Genomic DNA, 24,837 nt, shown 5'->3' on the forward strand with positions numbered 1-24,837 from the left:
TTAAAAAAAAATGGTGGGTTTGAAAAGTGTCCAAGATTCCTTAGGTAAATACACAATAGCTGCTCTCTTGAGATGGAATCTCTGTAGTTTCATTGATTCTGTATTCTTCATTGTGAATATAGGGTATGTATTTAAAAGAAAGCTTTACAGAATAATGTGGGAATTTTAGCAATAGAGAAGTTAATGTGTATTTTCTTAACGCTGTACTAATTTTGGCACACAAAATTTAAAGTGAAGAAAACATAGCAATTAATCAGAATAATTTCAGGTCTTAACAGTATGAACAGACACAAAAAACCATGTAAGAGTTGAATGCAGTGGACAATTAAACATGTTGGAAGCTGGCTTTTTACACGTTCTTATAAACATAAGTACTTTAGAGTTATTTGGGAATATGAAGTATTATTTCAAACCACTGTTCAGAAGCACTACCTCATAAGTACAGTAACAATCATATAGGCAGCATAAACATGTAATAAACTATATACTTTCTATCACGAGCACTAGATTGGAATATAAAATAGAGAAAAATGAAGTGTCTTTTTCTCCATAACATTTAAGTTTTGATCAAAGAGAAAACCTTGCAAAAATCTGACTCCCCTTTCTCCAAACATATACAGAGACCAAGTTCATATTTTTGCTATTTATCTAAATCGAAGTTTAAAGTGTTTTTGTTTTCTTTTAAACTTCAGTGACTGTGGGAATAAATTCATACACTGAGCAGAGTATTCTTTTAGGCGCATACTTTCTACTATTGTTATTAATAATAATAATAGAAAAAGTATAGCAGATCAAACCAGAAGGAGCGTTGAATATATTTGCTGGGAATTGCCTCAGGCTAAACACCAGGGACATGAAACAAACTGTTCTTATCACCTTTTTCCAAACACAGTGATTTAAATTTACAATGAAAGTGCCAGCACCAGCTGCACTTTAAGAAAGCACCACATGTCTTGATGAGCTCCAAGAAAATGGAAAAAAGCCCAGTTCAAGTTGGAGGTGTCATCTTCCTCTAGCCAGCTGGGTGACACAAAGCTGAAAGCGATGAAGTGCTAATTAGAGGTTGATGAACAGAATCTCAGAGAGGAAACTTGTCGAAATAGCCTCTACTGAATCATAGCCTTATAAGTCTGCCCTTATCTTCCCATACAGAGCACTGTCAGAGCCAGGGAAAGGCAGTGTGAATCCAAATATCTATATGGTTAGGTTACAGGGTTTTTATCTCATACCATATGTCCACTTCATCTTGGAGTTATTTAAAAATTACATTATTTTATATCATGTTGATATCTTTCCCTTTAGAATGCCTAGATCCTATTGCAGGAGGAGCAGAAGGAGTACTCAGAATTATTTTAATTCTTTTTTTCAGAAAAAATAATTCACATAAGGAAAAATGAGAATAAGCCAATCGCTTAATGAGGTATGAATAAGGCCACACAAAAGAAGGATAAAGAAATGCAGAGCAGTTAAAAGAAAAAATCACGATTATAATAGGTAGGAATTGCTCTTCACTAAAAATGAGGCGGAGGGAGGCTTGAGCTGGCAAGCAAGTTTGGTGCTTTTTTTTTTTTTTTTCTTTCTTTTTAAATAATGTTGATGCTGAAGTGCTGGCTTTTTTTTTTTTTTTTTTTTTTTTTTTTTTTTTTTGGCAAGTATCTTCTTCTAATTGGCCTGCAAGCAGAGTGCTGAACGTGCTGCCAGGCTGGGCAGGCAGGGCGGTGCAACCCGAGAAGCAGCAGGAACCGCTCACGCAGCAGCAGCAGGTGATCTGTGCTGGGCTGTGGGACACCGCCAGGCTCTCCAGCAAAAACTTGTCCCTCCTTCTCTTTCCCCTATCCTAAGTTTCCCCCTTTTTCCACCTTATCTATTCATCCGAAGCATTGCTATCCATACTGTGCAAATGTTGATGTCACTACATCCCTCTAGGTACTAAATCAGTAAAGCCCTTAGCAGATGTTACTGACTTCAGTGGGAGACAAATATGTGCTGAATATTAAAAGCAAATTCAAAGGTTCTGTTTATTAATTGGATTTTGTCACCCAGAATAAGAATGAAAATCTGAAGGCAGGAGAGGAGAGCTGAAACCATTCCTGCACTAATGCGGAGGCACTGTGCCGCCGCACTGCTATGCTATGTGCTCATGTGCTGTGCTACAGCAGATTTATTTGGGTTCATCAGCTTGGCACCAGCATGCCCTATCTGGCATTTTAACAAGCTTTTCCAAATGACACTGCGTTGCCACCCAGGAACTGACTGGCTTTATGACAATACCTATTTCTTATTAATGAAATATCAAGCCTTTTGTAAACTCTAGGTAGTAAAACGGTCATCTTGTGAACATCATGTAGTTTGTGGGATAAAATATCACCAGAAATAAACTGTGTCAATAGCTGAGTAATTCTGGAATACCTTTCATCATATGTGCCAGAAAAAAAACCGCATAGATCTGATGCATTCAGCGAAGGTTTTTCCCGTTGCTCTTTAAAATTCATTGTTGATCAGGTTTAAAAATTTCTGTGCAGTTTACGTTAGCCATTTTTTTTTTGTTATAATAATACAAATTTAATAAGATAAAAAATACCACACCTACAGACCTCTCTGTTGACACGAGTGGAAAAGATGATGAAAACTTGAGAACTAAATCAGACGCCAAAAAATACATACCTTGCCCTGAAAAGCACACAGTTTGTGAATATGAATCCCAAATGATGATTTTCTGAGTTAACAGTATTGGCTGTACAAAATCATACTTTAAACATTTAACACCTTATAAGATATGAAGTGCGCTTTCACATTCACTTTTACATTTGTGATCTCAGTGTTTTGTTCCGTTAGCCTATTGCTTCAGAAACCTAATTCAGATTAATTGTAGGGAAAAAAAAAACACCAGAAAGAATCCATGCTCTTTTGAAAATGTCAACTCCCATTAAACCAGCTCTCCAAAATAATGATGTTCATCTGATTTTTCCCTCTTTGATTAGGCTTGTATAATTCTGTATTATCTTGGTAGCTTTGATGCCAAACAAGATTAAATTGTCATGTACAGTATATTAAATTTATAATCTGAATAAAAAAATCACTTATAAGACACTCAGAAACAGTATCTCAGGACACAGTTACTACATTTACATAATTCACACCACTGATATGGTATTATTTCCTAATGATTTATGGCTAATTATCAATTGCTGGTCAATACTTGGAATTAGTCACTATAATTATTTCCCCATAGTCTCTTGTTTAGCAGTGATAGAGAGTTTTACCAAACCTCACTGCAACACCAATATACACATTTTCTTTGGAGAATAATAGTACAATTTGCTGTCTTAAATGTGCTTTTTCTTCAGTATGAAGTATTTCAACTACAAACTCTAAAAGGTTTACAGCAGCATCTTGTTACATCTGACATATACTTAAAGCTCTCACACAAAGAACGCAGATAGGACTCCCCAGGATAAAAGAAAACTCATGTGGTAGGAGAATCCTGTTTGACAATAATGTGATGGTATTGTATATCCTCTTTTTTGTATTTTATAAAAATGGATGAAATAATAGCTGATTTTTGCCCTCATATCCAGATTTCACTTCTACTCAAATCAGTCCTAAAGCATGCAAACAAAAATCTGCATTTGAATTCCTAATGATTCCTCCTATTGTCTCATTGCTGCTACAACCTGTCAATCACTGCTGAAAAGTGCTAATCACTCCCAGAAATCCCAGTCTCACAGACAAAAGTACCAGTCACCGAAAAAATAATACCAATTGGTCATGGGTGGAAGGCAAATCTCACTAGGGATCTAAATGCACAATTGAGTTTATTAAGTCCATTTTGCTGTAGTCTAGCTCTGTTAGCAGCATCCAGCAGCTTCAGACTTTAATTTCAAAGTCAGCTAAAATCCACTGAAGTAACTTATATTCATTAGCTAGGCTTTAACTGAACTGCTGTGAAATCTCTTGGCTACAAGGGCCTTTCCAGAAGTGGCAGCTTTCATTTTCAGTTTAAGGAAAACAGATCTACTCAGATGTTCAGTACCTCTTTCTTAGTTAGTTTGCTTTTTATAGGCACTTAATTCTTCACAAAGATGTTTCTTTAACCAACTGCACACATCTTTGACTAATAGTGTACATGAAAAAATATCTTGCAGTTGGTACTCTGTACCTTGCCAGTTCCTCTCTGTTACAACATCCAACTTTACTAGAAAGAGTAGCAACATGAGTAAATATCATGCATCATAAAGTACTGCTGCCTTAGGTCACAGAAACTGTATTTTATGTTACAAAGGGGAAGGTGGCTAATTTAGTAGCTTGCTGTATCCTAAAAAACACTTTTTTTAAGCCTCAGTGCAGATTGCACTGTTTGCATTAAAAACTATAAACACAGACTGTGTTTTCCTGTTACATCAACTAAATACTTAAGTATGTTTGATCTTAATAAACTATAATTAAGCAATATACAGTAATTACCTTTCAGAAATCCCTATAGTGATTATTATCTCTGGAGTTGACTTGAGGAGGCTGAGAATGTGCAAAAACTGATTTCTATTTGTTACACGAGTTTTTCAATTTTTTTAGAGGAGCAAAATATTTGAAATGGGTGAAACATCTTAGATAAGGAAGATTCATCTGGCATTAGACACTACTGCAACCAGGAACTTTTCTACCAAGTTGCTGTTTAAGTTATGCTTATTAATTACTGCAGTGGAAAGATGACCTCTGAAAGACAAAAGAAAAACTAAAACATAAAATACATTACAAAAACGTTTGCAAAGAGGCACAATTTATATACAGCTTTCTGTAATGTGTGCCTGTTAGCTTGGCATGGTTGGATTTCAGCAGGGTTATGGCCTAGGACTCTGAATACCTCTTGCTTCAACCCATAGCTCACAGCCTGGAGTGCTCTTGTAGTGCTCACTGTTCCCAGAGTGCAGGACAAGTACTTGTTTTTGTTCTTTACTCAATCTGTGTCCAAAACCTGAGATGTTTGTGGGTTTTTTTTTTTTTTTTTTCAAAGCATGCTAACAAAAACACCCAGTTTGCACAGTTCCTGTGGCTTTTTCTATGTTACAGTTTAAAGAAATAGCAAGTTTCAGCATAGTGACTGCAAAGCAATATAAAGAGCTCCAAAATACAGGTTCATTGATTTACTTCTTGCACAATGCTCATTCTTTTGGACTTATGATTTTAATACAAACAATAATACAACTCAAATAGAACTGCATAAACAGTGAATCAGGAGGGGAAGAGAGCTCGTACTTCAGATTTGCTCACTTGGTGATACAAGCCACTCCAAGCACATTAATTCAGAAGTACATTAATCCACAGTGCCACCTAGCCACCTGCGTATATTTAGTTTAACTGTGACAAAAAGAAAAGCCTAAACTGTAAAAACTGTTAACCTTCTCCCCCTTCCCTCCCTTCCACTTACTAGATGTAGATGGAGTGGAATAATATTAAAATAATAATAATAATAATAATAAAATAGCCCAACGTGTTTATAGCAGCTGTTACTGACCTAAAGGAAACCTGTAAATCTTTGCTAGGGCTCTGTGTTACACTGTTACTACTCCAAACAACGTGAACTGGGATATTAGCTACACTGAATTAAAATGAAGCGTTCTATAAACACCTGCTTTGTGTAACACAAAACTTGTTCTTCTGAAACATGGAAACATTTTCACTCCTTTTCAACTCTAGCCTTAGAGTGAAATTAGATTTTACATTATGTTTATGTTGCAAGAACATTTTAAAGCTTCAGCAAGTATCTTATTTAAGTCTTATTGCTGTAAAAATAAAGTCAGGCTCACAGATAGAGCCATCCTCCAAATATGCATCTCATAGATATTCTCAACAAGCACTATTCCCACAGCAGCTTTAACACACACCGAGTGCACCACGCTCCTCTGACAGAGTGCTCAAAGCATTGTGTACTTCCCAGCTCAAGGTGCGACAGAACGGAGCTGCTTTTGAACCCTCTTTCTCCTTTAGCAGAAACTGCACAGTATTCCCTGATGACCTTTTACAATTTACACAGGGAAGCAAAGAAATTCACAGAAGTGAGAGAACAGAGATGTCCCCAGCAGCCCCCCTAGGCCAGGCCTGAGGCCCATATGCGAGCCCCCACCCTGTCAGGCTTGGTGGATAAACAGGCCTGCACATGTTGCCTCAGGTCCCCCACACCCTTGGCAACGTGCAGACCTCTGACTCAACCCACCAGACTGGAGAGGGACCAATATAACAGTCTACTTTACAAATGTTGCAGAAAGTAATTCTAAAGGATTCCCAGTATGTATGTTAGATCACTGCACAGGGATGGCACAGGAGAAAACCTAAGGCGGAGGGAAAGAAAAAAAGAGAGAACAAAACTTTGAGACATGTTTCCTCCCCTCTTTTACATAGAATTTGTCACCTCTGTTCAATCTCATACCAGTAGAACCAGCAACCCCTATAAAGGAAAACTGGCTCAAAATGAAAAAAAAAAAAAATATTGTGTACAAAATGAGAAAAAAGAAAAGAAAAGGAGAGGAGAGGAGAGGAGAGGAGAGGAGAGGAGAGGAGAGGAGAGGAGAGGAGAGGAGAGGAGAGGAGAGGAGAGACCCACGAAACAAAAAGGCAAACAAAGAAATGAGTTGTTTCTGACAAGATAAAACCAACAATCCTTAGTTTATATTTCTCTAATGAGTAAAATGGTCAGTTTCCCCCTTCTTGGTACCAGACCAAGACTAGTGCCAGGAGACTGCAGACATTGCAACTTCTTGTTTTCCTCTTAAAATCTCATTTTGGTGCTTCATTTCTCAGTACAACGTATATACACAAATATATGCTCATATTTTTCTCCTTCCTTACTTTCTGAAGCAAGGCATCTTTCTCATAGGAATATTTTTCCTGTAAAAATACTTGATCCTGGCAATATGCATCTGAACTAATAGGCCAAAATGTGTTGAATGTATTGACAAGATGGAAAAAAAGAAAGAAAAAAAGAAAGAAAAAAAGGAAAAAGAAGAAATGAAGATTATAGGACATGTAAGTAAGAGGACATTAAAACAAATGATCATGATTTGAAAATTACATTTTGTGGATAAATCCTCAGGCTTAGAAACTTCACTATGAATTTCACTGTCTATGATTGCCTTGACAAATACAAAGTATGTACTGTTTCAAGTATAGAAGTTAAAATTCAGCGTTTCTTTGGATATTATTCTCTCTACTTCCCTAGATTGAGAGTCCGTCCTTTCTGCACAATTTCCATGCTGGTTATTTCATAGCAAAGTAAATACAGTGGTCAGGATGATGACTGACACCTGATCCAAGACAATGGGGTAAGGACCGAGTGCTTGGCAGCCTTGTGCTTTGACAAGCTCTTTCTCTTGATGACTGTTACCCATTGTTTGATAACTACAGACTTCCCTTCCCACAGACCCTTCTGAACTCTGCTGTCTTTGAACAACACATGAAATACGAAGGAAACTATTTACCAGCCAGTAATTGCAAGCCACCCCTCATGTAAAGGTAAATGGTAATGAGGAATGCACAAAGAATAGCTGGTACTGTCAAAACTTTGGGGGAGGAGGGGGGGAGGAAGAGGGGGAAGGGAAGCTTGTAAAACATAAAGCCATACAAAATGCCTTATGGACTTATCCGGCAGTAACTGTATCAATTAACTATGCTAAAAGCTCTAACTCAGATGGGCACTGCACACAGCATGTCTGCCAGTGTTTTATTATCAAGTCCATTATGATGAGTTCTTGTCGTAGACAAAAGGAGAACAGAAAAAGAATTCAGGCTGACAAATTAGACTTGAAATCAGTTTCATTTACATAACGACTGGAAGTTCATTAATAAGAGAGTTTTAATTATTCATGCTCTTGTTTCACTAGATACAGCAGTTTTCCCCCTGCTGTGCTGGATGTCTGGATTAGCTAAAATGAACCATAGCAAACTGATAGACTGCCCAGATTTCTTAAGTTCTTTTCTGCTCTCAAACTAGGAAGGAGAGAACTTGGGGGTGGAGGAGTAGGAGAAGGTGGGGCTGGGGGGGAGCAGGGGGAGAGAAACCCTTTCCTTCTGCTCATGTTATAAGATGTTAATGCAAGAGATTTTTGAATTTTGCTTTGGGTAAAAACTTCTGTTTGATGAGTACTCAGTCTCCAAATCCAAGCCAGAAGAAAAAAAGTTTGGGACACAGATTCCAAATTCTGTATCTATAAGAGTTGTTCCGAAAGCAGTATTTCCTATTTTATTATGTTGGCCCATAATGTCAGAGGCAGATGTTGGTGTTATAGCAGTAGAGGTTGAACCCTCCTGCCAAAATCCCATTACATTTTGTTGCTGTGTGACTGACTGCAGCTGAGGGACAGTCTGACACAATAGCATCTAACATGGAAGCACATATGAAGCAAAAGTGTATCGCTGAATTCATCCACACAGAAAAACGGCATCCACTGGATATTTATGGAGATCAAACAGTGGATGTCAGCACAGTGAAGTAGCAGGTGGTGTTTCAGCAATGGCAAAGGCATCAGTGAATCACCTCCGCTGGTACAGATTTTATGAGCATGGCATATAGGCTCTTGTTCATCACTGGCAAAAATGCATAGCTAGTGGTGGTGACTATGTTGAAAAACAGTGTTTTTTAGCTGACAATTTGTTCTATCAGGTAGAGCTATTGTGCTCTTTGAATCAGTTGTATTTTCCATGGTAATAAATAGGAGGCATTACTTTTGGGGTGACCTATGTCCAACTCCTAGTTCTTTATTTAGACCACTTTAGGTCCATCACCCCAGTACTGAAATAGCTGGGCTGAGATAGCCAGTATGAGCAGAGTCTTCCTCAAGTATAACCACATTTTGTCGTTTACAAAGGATTGCTTGGCATCCATGCTAATGGAAGAAATAGCAGAAAACTGAATTTACAAAATCACCATGCTTGATTTTTTGCTTTAAACATGTTTTCTTTGAGGTTATTATTTAAAAAAAAAAAAAAAAAAAGTCAAAGAAAGGAGGCCAGAAGCTAATACAGAAAAGTGTAGAAAAAGCAAGATTAATGGGATCTTCAAAAAAATCATTTAAATGCAACAACTGAATGGACAGATTTATCATATAAGGATACATTTTTCCCCTCACAGCATCTAACAAGAAACTCCCATTGACTTCAACATACCCTGCAGTGCAAGAAGACGACCTGTGGATATTACATGACTATTTGCTATTCAGTGAAACTTGAGGGTCCTACTCTCCCACTGCAGGATGCATGTAATACCCATTGAAATCAATGGGAATTACTCTTATGTCCTGCAGCACACCAGGCCTCACAGCTACAAGTCATGAACTATGAACACTGGCAGGTGGACAAAGTGAGAGATGTGTTTGAAGACCAATGCTTACTAAAAGCTGAAACTTTGAAATTATCCCTTTTTCTCATAGCACGTAACTAATGCAGGAGATCATAGCACTTTTCTTCCAAAACTTGAAGTATTTTGGAAACAAAACAATGAATGGAATATTTTTTTTTTTTCTAGAAATGGAAACAAACAACTCAATCTCTTCAGCTTTTTACTTTTGTCTGCTTTTTTGATCATTTTCACTCCATCTTTGAAAATTAAGAAAATAGCTAGGAAAAAAAAAAAAGTTTTTCCAAAGAGGACAGAAAGCAGAGGTAAACATCTGGATCATGTTTGTTCTGACACTTCTTTTCAGAGCCTTTTCTATTACATTGCTGCAGGGGGCAAAGAGGAGATGTTTCTTGTGTTATGTTTGAAATCAGGTACAAAAGTATTCAGCCACCTAAATTTAATCAGTATGTTGCAGCTTTCTGTTTGTTTACCGGTAGACAGAGAGTGCATGTATCTTGTATATGATTTCCACGTTAAATGTCACTGGATGTGTATCACCTTTTATCTCATTATTATTGTTATTAAATGACAGCAATTCTAAACAAACAAAGAAGAAGGAAAATACAAGGCTGGAACTCAGTAATTTTGGACTACATTCTGTCTTTACTACTGCCTCGTTGAATAGCCTGCCTCTTGATCCTGGGCCAAACCATAAATCCCATCAGCTATCCTGATGGCTAAGGAATATATTCATAATTAAAATTCATCAGAACTGCTCTGCAGGGCTGGATAAAACTTCTGAGAATCACAGTTCACCATAGCGAGCAGGTAGTGAACAGCCTGACCTTTTATTTTTCTGGCCTTCTCCCTGGAAATAAGGCAATAGCTTTTCCCTGACTGCTTGGTTTATTCCATGAATACATTCCTCAATCAGGTAATAGTCATGAACACAATAAAAATGAAATGAAAAGAACTGTTAGATTTCTGTTTGAGAAGATTTGGTTGATGTTGACAATTTCCTATCAGTCCAAGAGTGACAACAGAAACATAATAAAGGCAGGAGTGGTATATGGATGCATTAACCGTGTAATGTGTTTTCGATTGGGCTTTGTGAGAATAATGTGAGTTTCTTATACTCAGCTCCAAATTTAGGTTGTTCATTAAAAAAAAAATAGTTATAAACTGACAGATTTTATAAGGTCTGGTGCAAAGGAGGTCTGCTTACTACACAGACTTTGTACGGACAAAGACATAAGCAGAGATTTTTTAAAAAGTCACCGAGATTATTCCAACCTAGTCTATGAATACAGCTTATTCCTATTGTCATCAATGTCCCAGACATATGATATGCCTCACGTTCCTACGGGAGATCCCGTGTTTTTAACTGTTCCCATCTTTTAGGAAACATACTAGGCAGTTCCCATTGCACAGATGGCATGCAGTGCCTGACTGATCTAGCAGACTTAGTGCTGTCTCAATGCCTTTTACTGGCAAGAATTGATTGAGTAGCCCTGATTGATACTCCTAATACTAGCTGGACAATCTGCCTTGCTATGTTTAATCCATAGAACATGTGGCTGTTGGGAGACACTTTTTTATTTTTTTAATTTTTATTTTTTACTTTAAATAAAAGCAGCTTTTTAACAACTTACATGGGTGACTTTTTTTGATAAATTATCTTTCCTACTTTTAATGTGTTGCTGTCTCTGCACATCCTTTGTCTATCACTGGATTTTCTATAGAAGAAACCTTCCCTGGTGTCTTAGTGCTTATTTTCAGATTTTTGAAGTTTTAGAATATAATTCAGCAGTACAAAATCCTGTATTATAACTTAGTGAAAAAGTGTCGTGAATGCAGTCATGAATAAGTATGGACACACATATCACGTCCTTGTCATTGACAGATCACATTGCTGAAAGTCTGTAACAAAGGATAAAAGCCTTAAACAACTCATTAGAATAAATTAAACATACTGAAGGACATCCAGATTGCTGTTTTGGCCCACCTTCACAAATACTCTAAATTCACACTTAGGCAAGACCTGACTGTCATAAGTGCTCATTTACAGACCTTTTAACACAGAAATTAAGATGAAAATTGCCTATCTTTCACCATTGCTCTTTGAAAAAGACTGAAACCTACAGCATATTTTTGAACTTGTCAGACAATTGTTTTATTTAATGAAAGTCAGAAACTCAATTGCATTTGGCCTGCTGCACAATACGCGTCATAATAAACCTGCATTTATCACATAGCTAGGAAAATTATGTACTGCTTTTTCTTTTAGGAAGATACTTGGGTAGAGTGAGAGAGACAAAAAAATCTGATCTTTGTTATCTCTGTTTTCCACATTTACAGTCCTCATGGTCTTACCTGCTCTCACCAGGTAATTTCCAGTTATTCACTAGTACCCCTTTAGCCTCGGTAAGGAAATCTTCAAGTAAGGTTAGCGCAGAAGATTAAGACTGCATTAAGATTAAGTCTGAAATGTTCTGCTACCAATTAGCCCTCTAGTATTTCTGTAAGCCTTGAATTTTTGATGCGATCAATGACACCAAGTGGAGCCATCTTCTGTGGAGTGGTTATTAAAGATATAAAAATCAATACAAAGATGATACTTGGAAATCTATATCACAAGATAATGAATCACCATGAGAGCCAACTAAGAAGGAATATCAGCAAACCAAACAGAAGGTTTGTGCATAACAAATTATTTGATGCCAGTAGAGTTTAAACTAAATTTTGCATGAGACAGAAGTCTTCAGGCAACACTTATGATACATTTGCATGGCAAGACTTTAATGAGATGAAGACACAAGACCAACCATGCACGGGGCTTTTTGTGCATTAAAGAGACAGAAGGAGTAGGAGATGATTGAGACATATGGGATTAAGACAATAATGCTACAATTTGACTTTAATGACAAAACAGCACCAAAAACTTTCTCTTTCAGTAATCCTCATTCAATTTCTTTTAAATGAAACATTATTTGCCTGCACCTTAAGTGCTGATTGTTATTGGAGTTGTGTATTGGAGCTTCACAGGATACTCCAAATTTAATTTGAACTGGGGATTGATTTAGTTGGCTTCAAAGCCAGCTTTTCCTTTCCAAAATTGAGCTAGTGCATGACTTTGCAAGTTCATTTGGGTTTACTGCTTGACACAATTGTATGAGACTTTACAGCATTTATGGTATGTTTTGCCCTGCATGATCTCTTGTTCACTCACATGTACAGACACATGCAGAGAGAACTATTAAAACAAATACTCTTGCTCCATCTCCCTGGGAAATACATTTCTTACAAAAAGCTACCAATTCAAAAGACTTACGCAGTTCAAATCCATATTATATGAAAAATGCTATCACTTTGAACTTCTGATATGTCAGTAAGAAGGCTCTTAAAGCACTTTACTGTCATTAATTATGCTGTAAGTTTTCTGAAAGATGAGAACAGCACATTCTCATTTTACTGAAGGCAATAAAGAAACAAACTAAAATTAATACAGGACAAGGAGTCAGGCAGCCAGAATTGTCTTCAGCTGAGGGACATTTACCTGCAATTTGCTTATCTTGTCTATTTAAACGGTGAGATCGTTGGGACATGGCTAGATTACTACGAATGAGTCTCAGTAAGTTCCTCTGAACACTAATGGCATTCAAATGAATTATATTAATAAAAATCAGGTAACAGTATCCCCTAGGAAGTCTCAAACATCCCGAATGACAACAGATCCTATAATGCATTTTATTCTGCTGTAGCTACAAAGCCAATCTTACTCTAACATTCATATAGTTCTACAACTTCAAAAATAAATAAATAAATAAATCAAGTATCAATAGGTACAAACTATCTCTTTTTAGACTGTTCCTTCTCAAAAGCTGTTTGCTCTCACTTAGCAAGATTAGTGCAGCTAAAACATCCGTTGTAATATGACAATAATAAATACTTGTTTCGTTGTTTTCCTTTACACACACTGCTTTCACATTTGCAGCTGTTAAACCATAACACAGATAATCAGGCTCACAATCACAGCTTTTTGTGCTTTAACAGGACACTAAATGTAAGCCCTGTATTCTTTGTTAATCATTAACTTTCTGTTGTTTGACATCCATTAGGTATTTCTTTTGCATTTTTTTTTTTTAGTTTGCAATGCCTCACTTATGCCAAACTCCTATCTCCAAATCAGAAGATTAAACGGCAACGGCAGCTCAGATCCTCAGCATCTTACGCGCATACCTACAAAGGCTCCATCATCTGAGGATTGGCCCTTTGTCCCGTAAGCAAGATAAACACTGAAACATTACAGTAACTCTACAGCTATCTGCTAGAGGTTGGCTGGCAAGTTCATGAATCAACCATCTAAAGTTGTATTGCAGAACTACTTCAAAACTAAATAGAGAAAGAAGAGTTGTGACATACTTTGTGCAGTTTTCACTAGTCACTGCAGTTTGGACTTAATTTGTTTCCCCACTTCTTTGCATCTTGGGTCTTTGAAGGCAACTGAACTATTCGGTGTCATAAAACAAGGAGAACTAGAACAGCCTTCAGTAAAAACAAAAACTAACAGAAAAAGCAGATGCAGGCAACATTTCATATGGCTCAAAATGTCTTTGCCGCAGTTTAAATTCTGCAGCCTTGAGATTGTTCTGACACCTCTTTATTGTTCCTTTTAAGTGCAAATGCCTAGGTAGCATCACTATAAATGAAACAGTAGTGTTCACAGATTGCATTCAACGGCTGTTAGAGCTTCCTCTCCTTCATCTGCACAATTTGCATCTATTATAGACTCAGGAATATAGTTTTGCTGCTGCTCCGTGGCCTCAGAAGGGCACAGGCTCCCCCCACCTCTTAAGAACTGCAGTGAGGCCGATCTTTAAAGCCCTTCCCAGAAGCAGGGCTGCTACACTGCTTCCTCTAGGTGGGCAGGGGAGGGGGAGGTTGGGCTGGGGGAGCAGCTGGTACTGTGAACACTGAAGGACACCACTATGATGTTCAAGGCAAGTGCTCCATGAGATCCCATCCTTTAAGCACCACAAACTTTAGGGTGTTTAATCTGAATTGCTAGTCAAGATGCTGAGCCCTAAACTGAGATTGTAGTGTGGGTACTTGTGCCCACTTGAGCATGCCTCAGAAAGGTTTTGCAGAATGATTTGTTCAGTCCTCTGCCTCAGGAGCACAAGAAAGAGCTGAGGGAATACATTTCTTACCTATGAAATTCACATTTTTTCTTTCATGGCATCTGAGGAAAAAAGGGGGCACTGAGAACAGACTGTATCATCTTACTTAATTCCTTATTATTAGTTATGTACTGCGAATGTGTTAACAAGGGGTTCCATCAAAAATTAACCACTATGGCCTGAGCTAAAACTCTAACTGGTAGCAGGGATCTGTTTCCATACAGAGCAGGATAACATGAAGTTGATGCTCTGGGTTTGCTTTCTGATTGTCCAAGCCAAGAGAGGAGACAACTGCACTCTTACCAAATACAGGAGGTGCAGAGGAAACCTATGACTTATTTCTGAGAAAATACTCAGTCTTATGGTGGTTTGGCTTCTCTCCTTGGACAAAAGAAAAAAATGTTGTAGATTAAATCCAGAACCCTTTGCCCTTTTGTGGAAATGTTTGCAATAATTGACAGGAGTTGTCCACAATGGCACATTCCAAGAGCTAAAATATTAAAACTTATGGTAGTTACGTACCCCAGAGTAGACTTGAGTTAGGGAGATCTTTAAGTATGTTAACAATTATAACTAAATTAGAGGTGACTAACTATCAAATGTGTTTTTACTACCTTCACTGTTATCACCACAGAAGTCCAACATTCCAGTACAGAATTAGACTACAATATGTGATGCCATTGCTGCTCAGGAGATACATAGAATCACTGTCCTTTCTCTCGAGCAACTTCACTGTTACAATATTCATGTTAAGATGAAAGAAAAAGACTACTGCTATTATAGTTTTTCTTTGTTGTGTCTCTTAGGAATCAGAATATTAACCAAAACCAGAAGAAGGGAATTCATTGTACTAGGCCACCCTGCTGATCAACTAAAACAATAAGATATCATGTGCTTTACCTCACTGACAATGCAATGGGATTATAATATTTTATTTCACTAGCAAGATATAATTGTATACAGCCTCCCCACATAGTATGCGAAGTACTGAGGCTGGGAATTTGAAAGAAAGAAAAAGAAAACAACAGAAAAACAGCTAGTGGATGAAAAGACTTTCTTCCACTCTGATCAACAGAATGAAAATCCGAGCAATCACTGAGACAAAACATGTTTCATATTCTCATTCTTTTCTTAAGTAGAGAACATATTTCATGTACAGATCTGAACTATTACAAACGCAGTTGGAGCCTACGTTATGTGTCCTTTCGATAACCATCATCTGTGTAAAACCTATGTCATATTTATTCCTTTTAAAAGAATTAGGTAGAATCTCTGCAATGACCAGAAGAATTTATAAACAGATATTTCATTTGTGCATCTAGCTTTCATGCATTACAGAGTAAATCTCTCTTTAAGCACATAAAAGACACGTTTTCCTGAAGACAAATAGTTGTTTCAAAAAGATGAATCTTCATTACATATCCATAAAATCTTGGAAAGGATAAGCTAAGTGATTACTCACTATTCTATTTTAAATTGACACTTGTCTCTTACTGCCTTACATAGCTTGTAGCATGACTTCACTACAGATATTCCATCAGACATGTTGATATTATACCCCTAAATTTTATACCAGAGACAAAGAAGAGACCTCCTAAGCAATGGTTATATACAATACCAATTTTCATCTACACTGAAAACTTTACAAATTCATTTTCAGCTATGACATTTACCTTCTTGGCACACAATTAATACACGTTCTTTGAAAGACTACATAAACTTATGTAAATACAAGTTTTCTTCTGTTAACACAGGAGAACCCAAAAATATTGAAAATGAAATTACAACATGCTGTTATTAACGTGCAATCTAAAGTGAGTACTAATGTAGCTTACACAAAAATGTTAAACTTCTTCAGAAAGAATTCAAGGCCTACATTTACACCTAAACTTGCTTGGTGACCAGTTGTCCCTGCCCTGTGACTCAGAGATTGCTCTTTATTACTAGAAAGCTACAGTTGAGTGCAGACATCACACGACACATAAAACGAGTACAGTATGCACCTCATTTTCGTTATTATATTTGTCTGCGTTTCCCACTAAACCAGTATTTAAATCAAAGCAATTAAATTAGACTACTGGTGGAACATCAGGAGAGATTATTTCAATCACAGTGGAAAATCCCAACAGCTTCATTGATACTCAGTTTCATACATGCAGCCTGAGAGGTGAATACAGAATAAACAGATGCCATAGGTAAGAATAACCACTTGCAAAATTAGCACAGTATCCAGATAAGTACAGTCATCCAAGTAGGTTGGGGACCACAGAAAAAGGTTGATTAGTAACCTCTGCAGAGCTTTCCAGCCCCATATGGCACTCTTTTTAGCTCCTTGACACCAAACTTACTGACCTATCTCTCAAAAGCAGTGTGTTTTTTTAATTGTTACTCTTAGTACACAAGAAGCACCAGGAGCCACCCCCCTCACTTGCCTCATGCTTCTCACTACCTGATCCTGGCAAAGTTCCATTGGCAGACAAGTCAATGGGATTTCACATTTCCTTGAAACTTTTGTAAAGGGCACAGTGTGGTTCCTTGTCACCATACATATAATGAAGTGCTTAAGTGGCAGCATGCCATGCTGCAATGTTGGGATCTGAGCCTGGGTCCTGAGCTAACTTGCAGGATCAGAGAGCTCACAGTAAGCATTGCATTGATTACCAGCAGTGAAAATTGCCAAAAAATAGAAATAATTCAAGTTAATTTAGTGCATAAATACACATGAAGAGTTTAGAGAGGCCTAACTTAATCTCAATTTGATCATAAATGCTCTAAGAAAAGAATATAAAAAAATAATAACAAAAAGTCCAAATTAACTCTCCCACAGTAGAATCCCTGTTTCTTTTCAGATTCTCTTACCCAAGCTTAGGTCTCATTCCTCACAGCTTCAGGTGAAGTTATGTGCAGTCACCTGTAGGATGAATAAAACCAAAACCCAAATGAGTGCAAGATGACAGTGGATTGAAAAAGCAAGCATTAAAAACTAACAAAACAAAAACAACCACTAAACAACACCAAGGTAAACTCAATCATATTGCTAACCAGAAATCAATTTAAGTTCATTGGGCAAAGAGAAAGATGTGGGTGGACCTTTTCCTTGGTCAGTGAACCTTGAGAAAAGCTGCTGTGGAAAGGGTGAGAGGAAGGAAGGAAAAAGCAGCTGACCAATCCATGAACTCGTTCTGTTAGCTGATAGGAGGTGAAGAATCCCATGCAGCAGTGAAGAGAGTAAATAAAACAAAGCAATCGATTCTTAATCCTGAGCAATTAGTTACTTGAAGAAAGCATTGTTGCCACCTGCCTATATTGATCACAAAAATTAAGGTCATTCAGTGGAAGGCTACAGCCACCATCATTAAAACTGAATTTCTTTCTCATCTAGAGAGAAAGTAGTTGTCTTTAGAAACTGAAGAAAAAAAGGTCTGAATTCTTCCTCTATGGTCTGTTCTTTCCCTAAGCACACAGTCAGCGAGAAAGGTAAAGGGTTTATTTTGATTTGCACACCACTGCTTCCTTTCATGCTTTATTTCTTGAAGTAGCATGTGCTCCTTTAAAGGCAGCAGGTTCAACTTCCCATGGGACCCCATTGTTTTATATCTGAGTTAGGAAAAAATCATGAAATATGTTTGGTTTCTCTTAAATTTCAAAGTGGTGGTCAACAGTGAGCTGCAAATGGGTTCAAAGTAATCTTAGCTGTTTATCATGAAATAAAACACAGTGAAACCTCTCTCATCATCATAATCTGTGAACTTCTGGTTATGTTTTCTTTTCAGAAACCCTCCTTCAAACCTGAAGGTATTCTCTCAAAATCAGCCCAGCAAGTGCTAGATTCTACCAGGTAATGCAGATAAGCAAATGACCCCTGGAGTCAGCGTAGTTACTCCAGGATTTGACTTTGTGGCTAAACCCGTTGTTCCACAGCATCCTCACATAATCATTACATTCACCTTCCTCTCTCTCTCTTTCTCTTCTACTCATGGCTAGCATTTGATAATAGCCCCAGACTTATTCTTTGCCAAATGAAGCAGACAAGTGTTTCATTACTCATTTTTATTATTTTTAAATGCGTTTATCTTATCTGTGGTTCTGTCTTAAACAATAATAACAATTAATAAATAATAAGGTACTTTGAATGCGTCTGGGAACCAAGAAATGCTTTCAATTCTTTCCTACATTTCTGATGAAAAATATTTTATTAGAAGAAATGATTAAGACAGGGATGTGGGGGAGGGGACCACAAAAGTGCAGTTACTAATAACTGAGTACTCAAGGAATTCTCCAGCCTAAATTGGCTACAAGAACTTGATTCTAATCTGAGACAGATGATCTTAAAAATAATCAAGGGAGGGAAAAAGAGAATAACAGCTTTGTAGCAAAAAAACAAATGTATGAAAAAAATCCTATTTTGGAATGAATATCTAAGGTACTAACTAAGAAACTAAATCAAGCTCACACCTAAGACACAGGAGTTTATTTTTGTATCAGTTTTGATCACTGTGTGGACTGAAGAAAGAAACTTATTTAATATGTGCGTCTAATGGATCAAATTGAGATATTGATACTGTTTCTTTTCTGAGCTTTGACATTCTCAATGCTAAGTATTATTATTATTGCTTGCTTGGATCTGCAGCATGATTTCTGAAAGCAAAAGTTGCTGGTTTCAAGCAGAGAAGTAGCATATGTTCAGTTTAAAATTCAAATGTATTTATAACTGAATACTAATGGCAATGTCATTTATACACTTAACGATTCTGCATTAGGCCATATGAGGAAATTCATTTTTCAGTACATTGATTGGTACCATTCAGAGAAAGAAGAGTTAAACAGTAGTTGAGATTCATCAGTTGCAGTGTACCATAACGTGGTGAATGCTGCCCTCTGGCTCAGGTTGGCAATGGTCACTTATTTAGAAATCTTTTTTTCAAAGCATGGTGGGGGGGGACGACAAAATAAGGTTGGGGTTCAAGAGCTCTCCTTAATACTTTGTTCTGTAATAGTTGAACTCTAAATGATTAAAACAATATCATATTAGAATGTTACTTTCCCATGGATTCAAGATTGTAGCTATTTTAAAATGATGTTTTTCCAGTATCTGCAGCACAGAAGAAGAGTTTTTTTAAATGCATTTTTATCTTGAACAAGCCATATAAAAGAGTAACATCAGCATTAAACTTACGGGTCCATAGAAAACAGTTTCTTGAATTATTCTTTTCTTTTCTTTTTTTTTTTTTTTTTTTTTAATATGTTGCAGGGGGGGGGGAAGAGTATGTATAACTTATCTTAGCATGGGATATTACAGCTTTTTTAGCATGGGATATTACAGCTTTAGGCAAGATTTAAAAACAACGGAAAGCTACAGCAATCTTTATTCATTTATAAAGTAGAAGTTAATTTACTCCATTTCACTGAAAGACAGCACGATTGAAATGTACGTATCTTCAGCTTAAACATAACACCTTAGCAGTTCGCTAAAGATTACGCTTCCTTTATTCTGCTGTAGACACATCATTGCACTCTTTAAAAACCTTTTGTGAACAAGTCTTTAAGAAATAGAATAAAATGATTTCTTGTGCTCATAGATCTAGAAACCAGGGGCTACATTTCCTCTTAAAAGCTGCACACTACCATGTAGTGCCCACCCCACTAGCACTGGAAATGCTCATTTTGGAAATTACAGAAATGTAGTGAAATTAAATGATTATTTTTATTACAGAAAGTAAATATTAGGCATTGCTCCCCTGCCACCCTCCCCAAAGGGGATCTGCCCTACAGGAGTCCCACAGCCTACCTGCCTCGCTGATGGATTGCCTGGCAGCTTGATCCCCAGTAAAGAATTTTCAGCAACATTTTGAGTGCAAAATGAGGTTTTATTGTCCTATCTCCTTCTGCCTAAGTTAGGCACTGCTGAGGGTGATAGAGGAAGTGTGGAATAGATGAGATAGTTTCAATCTAGATACACAAGAAGTAGAATGTTTCCGCTACCATCCCCTGCTTTGGTCTTTTATAAACTCACCTTATATTCAGACCAATACGGTACAACCATTCTGATATGGTAGCACTTTGTATCCATATTGCACTCATGTAAATGACTGTGTAGGGTTTAGGACAATAGGAAGTCCAGCCCCGTGACTAAGTTGTAAAGCTCATCCTTTTAGAATAGAAGCTGGAAGACAGACCGGGTGTCTGTCTCTCAAGATGATAAAATGCAGCGTTCTGAACACGAGAAAATATTTCTTTAGGGAATATTTCATTTTGGATAAGAGAACAGTAATCCAGTAGTCATTTTTCCATAGCTTTCCATAGCTGAAGGGAAAAAGTTCAGAGCAGCTTTGAGAACAACCATCTCACAATCAAATTGCAAACATAAATTGACAGGGCGTTTTGTTCACTGGTCCTATACACTGATACAATTAAAAAAAAAAAGAATCAAACTTTAGTTTATTAAAAGAAAAAAAAAGGAATTAAAGCAAAGGTTCAAAGGAAGGATTTTTAGAAGCTATGAATGTGACACGTGGATTCAAAAGACCCAGTGGAAGCAGGTAAGAGCAGCAAAATATCCTGGGAAAGCTTGTAATGTGCACTCAGTTGCACTCAAGAGCGAAATTTGCACTCCCAAATTGAGACCTAAGAATTCTTTCCTATAAAAATATTTAAAAAAATCAAGGCAACTTTCATATCTAGCTTAAATTTTTGTTTCTGACAAAGACAAGTGTTTCATACTAATTTCAAATCAATGTAAATAAGGAGATATAGAAAAGATTTTAGCATGCAAGACAGTGCCTTTCCTTATTTTTTCTTCCAGCAGAGCATAGACAGAATCAAGTGGAAATTACTGTAAGTGAATCTGTGAGTTTTCAGTAACGGAGGCAGCTGCTTGGTACACTTATTTTCCAGGTCTTTCGCAACTAACATGGCTTCTGAGAAGGAAAGCACCTGTTTTGAGAAGCCATGTAATTAGAACTGATAGGAAAATAGAAAAACCTCTCTGCAGCAACACTGTGGTTTTTAAATTTCTTGCCTGCTTTGAGCTCATAAAAAGCCTTTCAAAGTTTTGAAAAACAAAATAGTCTTAAAGCAGCTGTTACGAGACTCAGTGTAACCTATTGGATATCCTTTATTCTGACCAGAGATTTTCTGTGCTGTATCTGGCAGAATACAAAGCTGAAAGTAGGTTATAAGTTTCCCAGTCCAGGTCTATAGGATGTAAAATTCCTATACTGGGATAGAAGTGCGTGGGATTTGATGAGACTGCATGTATTAGCTTATTCCACACACAGTGTAGGAGCCCTCAGATCAAGTATTTCTTTAGTGATGTAGACAAGCTCAGCCAGTCATTGTTGCCATTGCAGGACCACAGGAATTTCTGAGGTGCTGCTTTCCTGAAAGATCAGTGTGTGCACGTACCCAAACTGCAGGAGAGTGGTTAAAGGACCCCTAGGGAAGTGTGGGGACTTCGGAGACTATATAGAGAGATGCGTCCTCTGTTTTCACCTTATTAATGATAGATCTTTCTCACTTCCCTTCAAACATTCAGTACTTTCTTTACTTCCTTCCATATACATTTTCTTTCTGAAAAACACAGGGTTCCTCCACCTTTTTTTTTTTTTTTCTTCTCTCCAGCAGTCTAGATTCACTTATGTACATCTCAGTGTCTGAGAAGGAAGGACAGCGAGAGGGAAAAGGGAAGAGAGAAAGGCTAGGGACTTGACAGATAGCCAGGGACAAAAGGTCAGTAGAGGGAAACCTTCTAATCCCAGTCTGCAGCCAAATGGTGAAAGTGCTGCTGAACCCATTGTACTTATGACTGAAGCCAGTTACACATAGTTTAATTCAGGAATGATACAGACAAAAATCTGTCTCTGGGGGGACTTCCACTTCTGTAAAAAGCTACTACCCCTGTAATTTCTCCCTTATGGGCAGAGTTGTTGAGCGCTGCAATGGAAGAGAAAGAAGACAGGCAAAACTCTCTGCAAAATATGTATTTTTTTATCCAGTTCCTTCTAGTCTTAGTTCATCCGTGGACTTTTTCCTTTGTGGAGGTCATAGTTGAGAGTGGGAAGCAAGGGGATTATTATTTTGAGATATCAATTTCCAGAAGTAGCCGTATAAATGATAATGAAGGAAGTGTTTTTCCTATCTCCACCTCCTTTATACTCCAGCTGGAGATTCTCTGATCTTCTAAATCCCCGCAATGTAATTTATAAGCAGCATATTGCTAGAATATTCTTATACTATATTTCCTTTCTAAAGACAAAGGAATAACTAACTCTCAAGAAAGAATGATGAAAAGTGCTGCTGTCATGAAGAGTCGTACTTATTCTCACTTCATGTTACATATTTCTACCATCAACTTGACAATTTCACACCCATAAGTGCACAAAATTCACATAGCAGCAATTTTCCAGAGGAACTGAGTGGCAAGGACCTCATCTCCTTCCAACCAATTAACCAGAAAAACATTCCAATATATTTTTCCATTTACGTGAATAAGAAGAATACAGTCTAAACCTCTAGCATCCCTTACGAAAGTTGAATGACTTGTCCTATCCACAGTTAAAATAGAAGGCAAAAATGAAAAATATACAACAAAAAAACCTTCTTGATTCATAGCGATTTTAGAAGCTGCAGTTCTTTCTCACCACCTGTGAATCTTCTCACAAAGGCATCAGCAGCTCTCTTCGCTCACTGATAATACCTACAGGATTGAGGTTTCTAGTGGTTGCTTGTTTTGCTCTGATGTAGATCAGATGTGATCAGTTGTAATCTATCCAGTAAGTGTAAAATATTTCACTGAGAAAAAGCAGAATTTCAAATATTTTTCAGTAAGGATACTTGTGAGCTGTATAAAGGAAACTACTTCACCACTACTTCACTACTTCACATTAAAAACTGACTGTTCTAAATTTTGTTCTGTAAGCTATTTTTTTTTTTGAGTAATTTTGCAATAAGTTTGAACAGTTTCCAATTACAGAAATTGAAACAGTAAATTAGACTATGAAAAATAAAGAATACTACCTTTGCTAATGAGTATCAGCAAAGGGTACACAATTACCAGGAATTTTCATATGCAAGTCTGCTTCCAAACTCACAAAATCCAAAAAATCTGAGCTTTGAAACAGTGGGGTAGCTTTGAACATATGAACTGTATCCGTCAGAGAGAAATGTTGCACATCTTGTCGCTAGAGATAAAACTTTTAATTTCAAAACACGGAGAAGAGGTAACACATGGTGAATTATTCGTTACAGTGTCTAGGGAAACTGAGGACATTTGCTAAGACATAGTGGCATAAAGGAAAGTTGAAAGTGCTGGAAGTTGGAAGTTAATAATAGATATTATGGTCCTTCTAGGAGTTTATTTTCAAAATATAACATGGTTCAAGGGTATACTTTGAAATGAGAGTAGTAAGCAAGTAAATAACATTTGCACCATTTAAATTAGACTGTATTAAAATAAGTTTATCTGAAGTGAAGAAAAAAATATGCATCAATGTCTGGGTAAAAGAATGTGGTAAAAGCTTCCTAACGAAGACTTAATCACTAGACTTGAAAGGAAACACCGCAGTCTGAGAAGAAAGAGGGGAAAAAAAGAAATTGGGAGACATACCCCCTTTGTTTGCTGTGACATTATATCTGTATTGGCTCAGGAATACTTCACTGAAAATTAAGAATAAGCTCCTTTCAACAAGATGGTAAAGGTTGACTGACAGGTAACTGAGCTAAGAGAAAATGAAAATAAAGAGAGGAATCACAGCAAGCATAGTATATATTAAGGATAGCATTCACACTTGTAATATCCATTATAACAATTACCTCCGGATCAGTATCTGGATTAATACTTCAGGACAAGGTCCTATATGTTAGTAATGAGAATTCAAATGAAAATGATACAAAAAGTGTTAATGCTTTCTCTATCTGGGTTCTCTACCTTAATCCAAACTAGATTTGCTTTTTTATATAATGCCCCTGGGTGAACTGGAGACTTTTGGGACATAGAGTCACATCTACCGAATCCACAGCAAACATGGAAAACTGCTGCAAGGAGTGGCTCCTTTCTGAGAGGAAGGATGGAATGTGTTGGATTGAGTTAATTTTATGTATAATTATCCTGCCAAAATCATATGTCTGAACTTGACGTAAGGTAAACATGGATGGAACTTTCCGTGTCAGCCAGCAGTTGCACTGAATCAGGTATGATGCGAAATTGCACTGTGAGAAGTGAAAAGTCACTTCTGGGCATCATAGAGAGCAGTGAAATGCCCTCCCAGCTTAAGAGAGAGGAATGAGGCTACAAGCCTGTCAGAAGAAAAGAATTTAAAGTGAGGTTGTGTC

The 24,837-nt window shown here is 37.2% G+C and overlaps 1 protein-coding gene across 33 annotated transcripts in view; it reads right to left on the reverse strand.

Moving 5' to 3' along the window:
* The window catches only part of ADGRL2 (adhesion G protein-coupled receptor L2), a 382,604-nt gene that overhangs the window by 291,213 nt on the left and 66,554 nt on the right, over positions 1-24,837 (reverse strand). For all 33 annotated transcript variants that reach the window (NM_001190477.2, XM_040704627.2, XM_040704617.2 and 30 more), the window contains one exon: positions 17,368-17,419. The gene's annotated coding sequence lies outside the window, so the exon portion shown is untranslated. The remainder of the gene's footprint in view (positions 1-17,367; positions 17,420-24,837) is intronic.

Source organism: Gallus gallus, chromosome 8, assembly GCF_016699485.2.
Source record: "Gallus gallus isolate bGalGal1 chromosome 8, bGalGal1.mat.broiler.GRCg7b, whole genome shotgun sequence".
Lineage (NCBI taxonomy): Eukaryota > Metazoa > Chordata > Aves > Galliformes > Phasianidae > Gallus > Gallus gallus.